Source organism: Ambystoma mexicanum, chromosome 4p, assembly GCF_040938575.1.
Source record: "Ambystoma mexicanum isolate Mex_15411 chromosome 4p, UKY_AmexF1_1, whole genome shotgun sequence".
Taxonomy (NCBI): domain Eukaryota; kingdom Metazoa; phylum Chordata; class Amphibia; order Caudata; family Ambystomatidae; genus Ambystoma; species Ambystoma mexicanum.
In genome coordinates, this window is record NC_090927.1 from 562,427,509 (window position 1) to 562,440,227 (window position 12,719).

Consider the following 12,719-nt stretch of genomic DNA (forward strand, 5'->3'; position numbering starts at 1 on the left):
CGGGCTGTCCTTGGATTTCTATCGTGCCTTTGCCCTGTCTGGTGAGGTTACTCCCTCTTGCCGCCCTACACAATTTGATTTACCTTTCCAATGCAGATAGCCACGCTGCACCTCATTGTGTGCCCCGCCAACTTGGCCTGTGGTTATGCACGTCTGCGCTCAGCAATTCTTAGCGGATGCTACAGTGGGCCCAGATTGCTTCTATCTCCTTCATTCAACCCGTGACAGTATTGTGTGTTGAAGATAAGGTAAAGCTCATTCCAATTCTCCTTTATTGTTCATTACCTGAAACTGCATCAGTCCTTCTCATACGTGTGAATTCCTGAAACAATCTCATTAATTTACTGCCTTCTGTACCCAAACCGAGTGCATAGAAGTGACCCTTTACAGTGTATGCACCAACCCGTCACTAGTGCGACCCTCGTGCCGTCCGGGTATACTCTTCTTTTACTAACCTTCCCATTTGTTGTTTTGTACCTCCCGTTGTACTCCTTTTCAACTGGTACTCCATTTATCCTTAGGATTTCCACTTATCAGGTCTGTTGGGTGTGGTATCAGTCATAGTGAGGTTGTGGTTACCACTTGTGCATACTCATAGTCTTGGGTTTTCTTGTAGGTTCTTCATTCAATTTCCAACACCACCTCAACCATTGTCTAGGTACTTAGAGAAATATCTGATTCTCTGGTTTAATTCCATATTGCCTTATTGTTTCTAATCATACTGTATTTTCTTTGCAGCATTGGTTATTGGCGGTGTGTGATTTCCCCGCTCGTTTAGGCGATAGACATCTCTGCTGGTTTTTACTCAAACTGCAGAGAGGTACATTGTAGAAAAGAGCCCCTCTTTAGAGGAAGCCTGAATCACAGAATTCAGGGGAGCTAGAATCCTGGAGGCTGAAATCGAACCTATTAAATCCTACCTCCCTCCGTGAGGACGTCTTACCTAAGCTCCAATCAGCATACAGTGCAGTAAGTAACACTGTGGAATCTCGATAATCCGTGGCTCCTGCCTTAAAGGGAGTTCACTCAAGAAGGATACATCGATGATCCGACGTCGAACTCTGCTAAACAAGGTACATTGAGGGTAGTAGAACCTTTTTAGAAGGAACCAAGACTATATTAAACAATATATGGACTGGGCTTGTCAATATACTTTATTTACAGGTTGCCCAGACGGGGGGATCCTCACACAGAACTGTGTCTTTGGTAGGGACAAGCTGTCTACCAATTGTTTAACCACTTGTGTCCCTCCTGTGTCTGGTGTTGGTTCACATTGCTATTAGACTTGTATGTCATTGTAACTGTCAACAATTGGTGTATTTTAAAGGAGTCACGACTGAATTTTGGTACCACATAGATATTGTACATATTTATCATTTTAGTATTGCCTGAGCACAAAGTGTGTTATTGTGCGTGTATATAACTTGAACCTTATTTGTATAAAGAACTGTGTTATCATTAACATAATGTGTGGACATTCCTTTGTGGGGGCTTGAGGACTACACTGTATTTAAGTACCAGCCTGCATTACCTCCTGAGAGCTTAAGCCTTGATTGCTCGTCCATTGCTACTGCTTAGAGAATCTTGGCTGGGGTGTTCTGTGCTTCTACTATGCCATATAGAGGACCGTAGTACAGATAACCCCCCTCCAGTCTTTACAGTGGTGGCAGCGGTGGGATGCTTAGGGTTTTAAGAATCAGTGTGTAACCTTGCCACTCACAAAATATCCACACGTGAGGTTTAGTTGTGTACTAGATAACTACATTAGAAGCAATGGAATCTATTGCAAATGATAAATTGATTAGGATGAGCATAGAGGCTCTCCAGAGTGCATGTGAAGCCAGGGAGTTAGACTTTGAAGATAAGTCTAGGGCTGAGCTGATAGCTGTGCTGGTGGACTACCAAACTGATTGTGAAACTCTTGATGAGGGGGGATGCAACCATTGAGGACCATATGAACATGATGGGGTGGATTGATGATTACAAGGTGAAAACTTTTGTTGAATTGTCCCACCTTTTGTTTGTTGTGCATTTTTTGTAAGCCTGTTCACAGAGCTGCATCAGTATGTTGCTGACCAGAACATTTTAGATCCCTTTAAGCTGACCAGGCTGGCTGACAACTGGGTCTCCCACCGGGTTTCCCCTAAGGAGCCCAAAAAGCAGTCACAGTCCAGTAAATCTAAACCTTCCTCTCGTAAGACCTGCTAATCTTTGTGGATAAGTTCTATGTGGGTGGGAGTAAAAGTAGTGGCACTTCGTGCTGCAAAGCAGGCTTCCAGTGGCACAGTACCGTACCGTGCATTTCTGGAACTTATTGGGACTTTGGGGCTTTGGGGCTCTTGACCACAAGAAGGGTGACCCCAAGTGTAAAGGTAAGGCACTTGGAGTCCAAGCTGTCAGCCTGACCTATCTTTACTCCATGTCTGAGGTGGAGGCCATTGTCCTCCCCTCCTCTACAGGAATCACATTTGGTGCTCCTGCAGAGACTTCCCTAGTGTCCCTTGGGGCCTGGGATAAGTACACAGAAGTGCTGGCTACAATCCCACAGAACACCCGTAGATTTTTGAGAAGTGTCCTCCTGAATGGAAAGACTTCTACTGGTTTTAAAGACACTGGGGCAAGCATGACAGTGGTGGACGGGACCCTGCTCATGCCAGAGGACTATGTAAGTGCTGCTCTGCAAACTACCAGGTTAGCTGGTGGGCCTCCCAAATGATCTCCTGTTGCTCTAGCCACCATCACAATTGCGGACAAGACAGCAAAGCTCCCTGTCCTCGTTCAGGACAAAGTACCTGCTTACATTTTGTTAGGGAATGCTCTAGTGCAGTTGGGGTTGATCTCTGATGGTCTACCCCTGACTGCTGCTGCAGTCACTAGGTCACAGGTAACACTGGGTCTGACTGTGAGTCAGGTACGCAGGCCAAAAGGGAGACCCAAGGCAAGAAGAAAGAGCAAGAAGGCCACCTCTGTGGAGGGGGCTCCTTCTCTTCCTGCTGCTTTAGCAGCGCACACTGGGATTAATGCTCTGGATGGGCTGGATCCAGTGGTAACCCAATTCTCAATTCCTGAGGGAGAAGAGCCAGAAGACCCTACTACGGGAGAGGTGCTCAACCCAAAGGATCACCACGACCTTCAAGGCCTGCTGGCTGAAGGGGGGCCATCTAGGGGATACTTCTGCAAGGGTCAGAGATTGCCACTCTCTCAAGGGTCTGAGAAAACAGGTCCTGGACCAGGCACACAGTGAAGTGCTTAGGTCTTTCAAAATATATTTGGAGGGTGAGCTCCTTTGTAGTGAGCCCGCCAAGCCTGAACTTGGTGCCCTCAAGGTGTTGGTGGTACCATAGGTTTACAGGCCCTTCCTACTGCAGTTGGCACATGAGGTGCCCTTAGCTGGTCATCTGGATACAAAGAAGACTAAGCAGAGGCTCTCTGCACATTTTTCCTGGCCCCAGATGGGAGAAGAAGTCGAGTCCCACTGCAGGACCTGCCCAACTTGTCAGTTATCTGGCAAGACTGGAGGCAGTGTCATTGCCCCACTGCAGCCATTGCCAGTGGTTGGCACACCATTTGAGAGGGTTGTCATCGACATTGTCAGTACCCTTGACCCTCCCACTTTTGGTGGACATCAGTTCATCCTGGTCTTAGTAATAGCCACCAGGTACCCTGAGGCTATTCCCCTTCGGACCATTACAGCCAAGGTGGTTGCCAGGGCTCTCATGGGCATTTTCACCAGAGTTGTATTCCCTAAAGAGGTGGTCTCTAACAGAGGATACAACTTCATGTCGAGTTGCATGCAAGCGATGTGGAAAGAGTGCGGAGTAATCTACAAGTTTTCCACCTTCTACCATCCCCAGACCAGTGGTCTGGTTGAGAGATTTAATAAAACTTTCAAGGGCATGCTGGGTGCTTTGGAAGAGCCCCTAAGGAGGAAATGGGATCTCCTCCAGCCATGCCTGTTTTTCCCCTTTCGAGAAGTGCTAAAAGAGGGTGTTGATTTAAGTCTCTTTGAGTTGCTCTTTGGACATCCTGTGAGGGGGCCCTGTGCCTTGACCAGAGAAGGTTTGGAAGCCACCACTCCAGGTCCTGCCAAGCAAGTGGGGGACTATGTGTTAGGACTAAGACAGAGGATGACACAGATGATGGGCCAGGTGCCAGCAAACCTTAAGGCCATCCAGGAATTGAACCGGTACTGGTATGACCTTCAAGCATCACAAGTGGATTGGACTCGAGGACAGGAGATCCTTGTGATGGAGCATACCAAGTCTCGAGCTTTGGCAGATAAGTAGACTGGACCCTTCAGGATGATCTCCAAGATGGGCAAAGTCAATTATCTGATTGACATGGGAGACCCTGGGAAAGCCCCTCAGGTATTCCACGTCAACAGGCTCAAGCTTTTTCACAGGTGAGCAGAAGTCTCATGTCTCTTGCTAGCTTCAGAGCAAGAAGAGGATGTGAGTGAGCCCTTCCCGATTTGCTGCATAGCAACCCTCAGGATGGCTCAGTGGAGGGAATGCCTCTCTCTCCAGATCTGACACCAGAGCAGCAGAGGGCCTGCAGGGCTTTTGCTCCGGCAGTATGCCCCTCTGTTCTCACTGACACTAGGCCCCACCCCATGGTGCAGGCATAAAATTGATACTGGTGACAGTGAATCTGTCAAAAGCAGGTGCTACTGAATGTAAGACATGGTTAAGAACTACATCCAGGCTGAGAGTGCCAAGATGGTGGATCTGGGTGTCATTGTTTGTTTGTTTGTTTGTTTGTTTGTTTGTTTATTTATTTGTATAGCGCTCCACACCCAGAGGTATATGGGTGCATTGCAAATTACTTAGTGTTACAGATTGCACGTAAAGTAGGGCGGAATACAAGTGGAAGGTTACAATGCATTACATACATTCTTTACTCCAATACTTTAACAATATTATACATCAGAAAATATACAGATAACAATTTACAAAGATATACAAGCATCAGTTAGTAGTAGTCAGTAACAGAGACAGTCGCATATCATAGGTCATGAGCAAGGGGCCAGTTTTTAGTTTTCTTTCTGAAACTGGCTGGTCAGCCCTTAAGGTGGTGGGCATGGAATTCCATAGCTGAGCTGCCATAACAGGAAAGCTACTACTCCCTGCTTTCTTAAGCATTTATCTGGGGACCTTTAGGCAAAGGGACTGTGCAGTCCTAGTGGGGCGAGTTGAGGTGTTTTTGGCAAATAAATCCATAAGGTAATTAGGGGCTGAATTATTCAGAAATGTGTGTGTAAGGAAAACTACTTTAAATTGTATCCTGTCCTTGAAGGCGAGCCAGTTACTGTTACATCTGTCTCCGAAATGTGTTGTCATCTGGGAATACTTAGGGCAGGTCATAGCACGTTGTTCTGTAAGATTTGTAAATTATTGGAATATTTGTTTACTAGAGCCAAGAAAAGGTGCATTGCAATAGTCCAATTTTGAAAGAATGAATGCTCTTGCTAGTGTCATGCAACTGGATATGAAAGGTTTGCAGGCATGAATTAGTGTGCATGTATATGCTGTTGCAGATGCTGTGGAGTTAACTTGTCTATTCAAGTTCAAGGCTGGGTCTAAATAAAAACACAGCGTTTTTACTTCCTTGGCCACTTTAATATCAATGCCGTCAAGCTTAAATGTCTGTAACTGATTGCTGAATTTGTTAAGTCTAGCTGGTGCTCCCATAAGCAAGAGTTCAGTATTCTCATCATTCAGACAAAGGCCATGAGTAGCCGTCCATGTCTGAATGATGAGAGATTTTGTTTACCAGGGCCAAGTCGGTGTCATAGTCTCCAGGGTATGAAAATCTGGGTGTCATCTACATAATTAGTGTAGGTGACACCCAGATTGTCAAGGTCACGGCTTAGTGAAAATATTGTATATTGTATAAGATATACACAAGCCTTGCGGTAAGCCACAGGTTATAGGAGCAGGGTCCGCTGATGCAGCAGGAGAAAAGACTATTATCAACCGATTATCTAGGATGGATTGAATCCAAGCTGTAGCTTCCTGGGAGAAGTGGGCAGCTGTGGACAAGTGATTACAGAGCACTTTGTGATCCACCAGGTCGAAGGCAGCCGAGAGGTCTAGTAACAATAGTAGGGCTAGTTTCCCTTTGTCCTTGAGTTCATCTAGTAGGTTTTTCAGATCAATCAGAGCTGTTTCCGTACCATGTTTAGGTCTGAAGCCAGACTGACAAAGTCCCAAAAGATTGGTTTCTAGGTAGGTCTGTATCTGAAGGAAGGCTGCTGTGTCAATGATTTTTCACAGGAAAGGGACTGGTGTAATAGATCTGTAATTGGCCGGGATATTTGGGTCAAGTGTAGGTGTCTTTAACAGTGGGAGGACCCGCGTGTTCTTAAGGTTAGTCGGGACAGTGCAGGTTTTGAATGAAGAGTTAATTAGCGTAGTGATAAATGGTGCTAAGTCTCTGGCTGATTCTTTGATTATTGATGCCGGCAAGACATCGCCCTGGCATCTGGAAGGTTTCATCAAGGCTATGATATCTTACACTTCCTGAGTGGATACTTGAGTGAATCTGAAGCACAAAGGGGGATTGGAAGAGTCTGCTTGGGGACTCTGTTGGGTACAAATATAAGGTAAGTTACATTTTTTTGCTTCTATTTTATCTTGTAGAAGAGACATTGTGTTCGATAATGCATTTTGTATATTTGTGCACCAGGTTTTATCCTGGGTGTCCACGCCAATTGGTGGAATAGGGGATTCCAATTCTCTTAGGATGACAAAAAGTTCTCTTATGATGGAACTAGCTTTGTTTATCCTATCATTATAACTGTCATGTTTAGTTTGTAAGATCTCCGATTTATATTTAGCTGTGATTTTCAGGAGATTATATTTATTGGAGATTGCCTTTATCTTTAAATTCATCAATCTGGCTTTGAAGGTCGACAAGGGCTGTTTCAGTTCCATGTTGGGGTCTAAAGCCAGATTGACGAATTCCCAGTAGTTGGCTAGTTTCTAGAAAGTCTTGAATTTGCAGATAAGCAACTCTATCTAGGATTTTTAGCAGGAAAGGGACGGTGGTGATGGGTCTGTAGTTAGTGGGTATAGCCAGGTCTAGTGTTTGTTTTTTTAGAAGTGGGAGAACCCAAGATTGTTTCAGATTGCTAGGGACTGAGTTGGTAGAAAATGATAGGTTTATAAGTTTAGTGATGAAAGGGGATAGATCTCTGGCTGCATCTTTTATAATCTGGGCTGGACAGCTATCTCCTTTACAGTTGGAAGGTTTCAGAGAGGCTATAATTTTTTGTACTTCAGGTATAGTTACTTTCTTGAATGTGAAGCCTGAATTAGTGTCAGTGGTAGGAGGTGTGCTGGGGTTGGTAGACTTGCTACAAGTAAGTTGTTGTCATTTGGACTCTGTTTTGCTTTGGACCCCTATGATTTTGTTGGCGAGGGCATTCTGGATGCTAGTGCACCAGGGTTTGTCCTTCGTACAGGTATCTGCTGGCGATTAGGGTTTTCTAATTCCTTCAGAATGTTGAATAGTTCTCTGGTGCTGGAACCTGCCTGGTTTATCCTGACATTGTAGGCTTCTTTCTTAGTACGTAGTGTTTCACTTTTATATAAGGACGTGGGATTAATGAGATTTGTTTTATTTTCAGTGGACGGTGTCATTTTTCAGAGTGTTTCTAGTTTGGCTTTGGCGATAGTGTCAATGGCTTTGGCCATGGAGTCCTTATAGGAGTTGATTAGTAAGTTCAGGTCAGCCGTGGCCGGAAGTGTGTTGAGAGTGGGAAGTACTAATGGCATTAAGGATTCAACAGTAATGTTGCGCTTATTCCTGGTAGGACAGGCTGGTACACTAGGGGATTATTTTGGTTCTAGATTATTGATATTAATATCTAGTGAGATGAGATGATGATCAGTCCATGCGAGAGGTGGGGTGACCTTATAGATAATATTAAAATTTAGCACAGTGACCAGTCAATAATTCTACCTTTCTGATGAGTGGGTTGAGAGCTGTGTTGTATGAAGCCATGGTCAGCTAAGGCGTTGGCTAGGGAGGAAGCTGGAGGGTCATTGGAATCATTGTACCCAAGGTTGAAGTCTCCGAGGATGATGGTTTGTGCTGATGGTTTAGAATTCTCGGCTATTAGAGAAGTGATATCTTCTTCAAAGGATCCGGGATGACCTGGCGGCCTATATATTAGGTGAATGGAGATTGTACTTTTGGGAGACGTCTGCAGCTTGATTGTGAGATGTTCACAAGATTTTAGTGGGGAGGAAGTGACTGATCTAAGGTCAAGTGAGGATTTAAAGATGATAGCTACACCTCATCCACAAGCATTAGGTCTGTCGGCTCTGAGGATGGAGTAGTTGTGAGTAATAGCTAGGGATAAATATGGTCCTGCTGCCTCATGTAGCCATGTTTCTGTTATGGCGAGGAGGTCGAGATTGTTGGTCTGGATGATATCAGTGATCTCTGTGGGATGGGCCACAAGGGACCTGACATTTAGTAGCGTTCCTTTTAATTGGAGTGGATTGGAGTTGTTGGAAGTAGTGCTATTTTTATTGGTCTTAGTAGAGGGTTTGGCTGATGGTTTGCTATTCATATGGGGGAGTCTAGTGCCTAGTCTAATGTTACGGTCTGTGACTCTAGGGTTGACGGCGGTGACTATGTTGCCAAGGTGATTAGTTCTAGAAGACTTAATGATAGGTTTGGGGTGAATGGGACTTGCGCCACCAACCGGGCACGGTAGGCTGGGTCTATACTGGTGACATGAGGTTTTGACAGTATCAGTAATAAGGTTGACTAAGGTGTCACCAAGGTGGTCACTGGTAGTATAGCTTTGGTAGTAGCTATGGGGGAAGGGTGGTGTAGTGGGCAGAAATGGTGTGGGGCAGGGAATGGGGAAGTGTCTTGGGCATGCGGGTTTGACTAGGCCATTATTGAAAACTGTGTATTTGTTTCCGCTGCAAGGTATACTATTTTGCATGACACAAAACGGGAACATGATGAGGGTGAGCCAGTTAAGCATGGCAGGGATCTGTTGGTGTACAGTAGTGGTGTTTAACTCGATGGTTGGGTTACAATGCACACAATAGGCAGAATCGATTTTGGCTATGGTACACACAAATAGGCAGATTCAAGTTGGCTAGGGTGCATACAGATAGGCAGATTTGATTTGGCTAGGGTGCATACAAATAGGCAGATTCAATTTGGCTAGGGTGCATAAAAATAGGAAGATTCAATGTGGCTAGGGTGCATACAAATAGAGTAGTACAGTGCAGCATCAAAAACCATATGGCCAGGCTAGTACAGTGCAGCGACAAATGAACATAGGGCCAAACTAGTACAGTGCAGCAACAAAAGACCATGGGGCCAGGCTAGTACAGTGCAGCGACAAAAGACCATAGGGACAGGCTAGTACAGTGCAGCAACAAAAGACCATAGGGCCAGGCTAGTACAGTGCAGTGACAAAAGAACATAGGGCCATGCTAGTGCAGTGCAGCAACAACAGACTATAGGGCCATGCTAGTACAGTGCAGCAACAAAAGACCATTGTGCCAGTCTAGTACAATGCAGCAACAAAAGGCAGTAGGGCCAGGCTATTACAGTGCAGTATCAAAGGCTAGTATAGTACAGCATTGAAGACCATATGGGCAGGGTTTGTGCAAAGTGGCGACACACAGAGTGCATTACTTGTGCAGGAGTGTGTTGAATATGCAGTAGGCAAGCATGATCAACAACAATGCAATTGTCATAGTGGGCATTAACTTAGTTTTTTAGTCATTTAAATTTAGATTTAGTAATTTTTTTGTAATTGCTTAGTTGTATTAGTAGTGGCCGAAAGCAATCATAGTAACAGCAAAACAGTAACAGATCCATGCAGGCAAGGATATGTCAAGAGCCCAATTGTACAGCAGTACACCCGCACAGCATGGTACCCAGTGCGGGGGTTCAGTAGGCACAGAATTGGACGCACAGAACCATGCATGAGGAGTCAATCACAGGCAGTAAGATGTTCGATGTGTAATACAGGCAAAATACAAAATAGAGATGTCAAGAGAGCACGTGTAGTGAGGCGTTCAGCTTGACTCTTAGAAGCTGATGTTGATAGCGAGATGTAATCTTAACGGAAATGCAGTGCCGATTACAGAGCGACTAGCAAGGAGGCTGGGAAAATGCATTAAGATAAAGAGGCATGCTGAATGCGACACAGGAGATGTTGGCCAGCGCGTTAATGATGATGGTGTTGTGTGTGTAGGTGCGAATGATGCAAGGACAGACTATAGAGTGTGCACCAAGTACGTTATGGGCGGGAGCTCTAAGAAGGACATTTGCGGGCAGACTGCGAAATAGGTTATGTGCAGTAAGTGAGCTGAGAACAACTGCTAATTACAGTGATGAAGATTAATACACAGTAGAGGGGTGCTGCATGAGGCATCATTGGACATTGATGAACATAGATATGGTACACATCACAGATGAACATGCACGTAGCCGCAAATAGTTTGTGCACTCTTAATACGAGCAGTAAAAGTACCTTGTAGTGATGACCTCAGCTACCATGTGTAGGGTAGAGTTTCTGGCCGACGGCCGGAAAGGCCTCAGACAGGCTTGGGACAGGAGGTGCCTTAGGGTGTGTGCCTTCAGGAGTGAGCCGGCGTATTGCCTGCCGGCAAGGGATTAGCAGGAAATAGCACAGGCAGCCAATCGAATGTGGAGGCAGGTCCTGGATGAGTCCTGGGAGCTGGTTAGAGCTCAGAATCAAAACAAAAAATGCTGGTGGCCATCTTGGAATATCAAAGCCTTGTGGACTTCAATGATGGCCCAGATTAGGATGATAACGGACATGCACAATGGCAGATTACAGCAGCAATCAAACTTAATGCCTGTGATCAGGCTGCTCAAGTCAGAATTATGGCGGTTTAAACGCTGATAAAAGTAGAATTTCCCAAACAAACATGTCGGGTCGCAATATGTTTTATCACAAATGCCCAGAAAAATATACAATGCCACAGTAAGAAATGGTTAGACTGACAGCACCCAAAAGCCAATCTAGCCAGGTAATTACACTTAACAGGACTGCTTTATCAGAAATTCCCAGTTAAAAGAAAGTCATACCAAAATGCCTCTCTAGCCACTAATACCACATATCATGCCTACTTAGCCTGGACACGGACAACCATTATGATTTATCGCACAATCCTGCCCCCCAACGCATCCCCTTCCCCACCACCCCCTACCCCGACCTCCAAAATTAACTTCTTGGCCAAGAAGTACCTCCACGGCCCTCTTCCTTTTCCCAGAGTTTACGTATGAGGCTCCTAGCCTCATAGGTAAGTACTGGGATGAGGAAGAGTGGGACTAGGAGTAATGAAGATTACAGGCAGCTAAATCAGCCATTACCTCCATATACCTCTACCTCATCCCAGTACTTGTGTATGAGGCAGAATGCCTCATACCCAAGTAATGCCTCATACATAAGTACTGGGACTAGAAAGAGTAGGGCTAGGAGTAATCAAGGCATCAAACACAAGTAGTGGCACAACACCATTGAGTTGACTGGGCTTCAGCACCCCCCCTGAAATTTTGGGCTATGTTGACTCAACCTGGATGAACTTTAGAGCAATTGCTGGACAGAACAGGACACAGAAGTTAAACGGCACCTGGGTTTTTCTGTTAAAAAGGGCACAGCGAATTACTAACGTAAAGCATTTCACTGTTAGTACCTGCATTCAAATGCAAAAATTTTTAGCCAATTGAAATCGCGATGTGGGTGTAGTACCTGCATGCCAGGGAGTGATTGGAAGGGTAGAGAGGGAGTACGAGATTTAAAGGGGAGAGTTAACTGCTTGTAACATTGAAGCTGCACTAGAATAGTCTCATTAAAATGTGTAAAGAAGTTAGATGCCCCCACACGAATAAGTGTGCCTCTCCCCACCGCCCGTGAGGTTAGCGCCTCCCAACATTTGAAGGGTTAGCCCCCTATAATGTAGGTTTTGTTGTGCTCCTGTACACAAGCACACACACCATTCACCATGTACACACCGAGCCATCCACACATTTAAGTGTGCACCCTTTCACCTTACAGGCACACCCAGGCATCCACCCATAAATTTAAGTGTACACCCTTTCACCATACATGCACACCCAGACAGCCACCCATACATTAAAGTGTTCAGCCTTTCACCGTACACGCACACACACACACCCAGCAACCCATACATTTGTGTGCACCATTTCACCATACACTGACACAGGCAGCCACCTATACATTTAAGTGTGCACCCTTTCACCAAACACTGACACACGCCTATGGCATGGGATCGAGGGGAGCCCTATTACTTTAAAAAGAAGTTGGGGCTCATTACGGGTCTGCTGCACCCATGAAAAATTACTGGTGCTGACTTCCCGGTGCCACCGAGCTATTACAAGTCTCTGGGGGCCGGGAAGTCAGGCACCGGTAATTTCGGTAATCCCCATTCCTGTGGAGTCGCATAGGACTCCATGGGAATGGGAACACCAAAGCACTGTCACTTATCTTGGTCATGAGGTTTGAGGGGGTCAAATCAACCTCTCCTCAGTAAGGTTCAAGGTGTACATGACTGTGATACTCCCACTACACAAACCCAAGTGAAAGATTGTTTGGGCCTCACTGGGTATTACCGAAACTTCATGGTGGACTATGGAACCATAGCTAGCTCTGACTTCGCCCAAACAACCGAGAAAGGTCAATTGGACAG